Source organism: Propithecus coquereli, unplaced genomic scaffold, assembly GCF_000956105.1.
Source record: "Propithecus coquereli isolate 6110/MARCELLA unplaced genomic scaffold, Pcoq_1.0 Scaffold6, whole genome shotgun sequence".
NCBI lineage: Eukaryota > Metazoa > Chordata > Mammalia > Primates > Indriidae > Propithecus > Propithecus coquereli.
This window is the reverse complement of record NW_012151951.1, coordinates 12,532-13,443: the sequence shown is the minus strand read 5'-3', so window position 1 is coordinate 13,443 and position 912 is coordinate 12,532.

Below are 912 nucleotides of genomic sequence, written 5' to 3'. Positions count from 1 at the left end.
ATTCTGTAATATGCATGAGATTTGAGTGGTTTGTGAGTTTGGGTGTTTATATAGAGGGGAGGTGATTGTGGGCTGGAACAGGTATGCTTGAGAATGACAGGGGGAGGCCTCATAGAAGCTATGAACCTCATTTTGGTTATTAAAGGAAAAATAAGATCTCTAGGCATTGAGAAGAGCTTTTAAGTGTATATATTCAAAGAAAGAGTGAAGAAATTAAGATTATACTAAGAGTTGAATATTCATATTAGGAATTTGTGAGAATTAAAGGTTGGGAAGTAATTTTTCTAGTGTTTTGGCAAATTGGGAGAGAATTGATGAGGTAAGGCAAGAGAATAGAGAGAAACTTCTGGGAGTTTTCAGGAATGAGAAAGATAAAGACTTAATACCAGGTTTGAAATCTTAGAGCAAAGCAATGCTGTGTGATGCGCTGGATCAAGGTGGAGCTATCTATATGTGATGTCAATATGGCCAGAAGTTGGAAGTCAATTGGTAATGATATGGATATTAATGTTACCAAGGATAATGATGGCATTATAAAGAGCTTTCTCTGTGCCAGTGACTATTTAAGTCTTTTACAGCTTTCAACTTATTTAATCTTTATAATGTAGGTATTATTGTTACTCCCACTTTACAAATGAGGAAACTAAGTCCCAGAGATGTTAAGCTGTCGTAATCACAGTTAGGAAGTGGTAGAGTCAGGATTCAAACCCAGGTGGTGTGACTCCAGAATCTCTGCTCTAGGCCCCTATGTTTCCTTTCTCACAGTAGGAAATGTGGTCAAAGAAAAACAATAGAGAGTTGGAAGAAAAAAATGTGAGGTAAGCAATGAAACATCTGGGAAGGTAAAAGTGAATCCTAAAGGAGAATGCAAGACCAGGGGTGATATATAAATGGATGGATCATATTAACTTC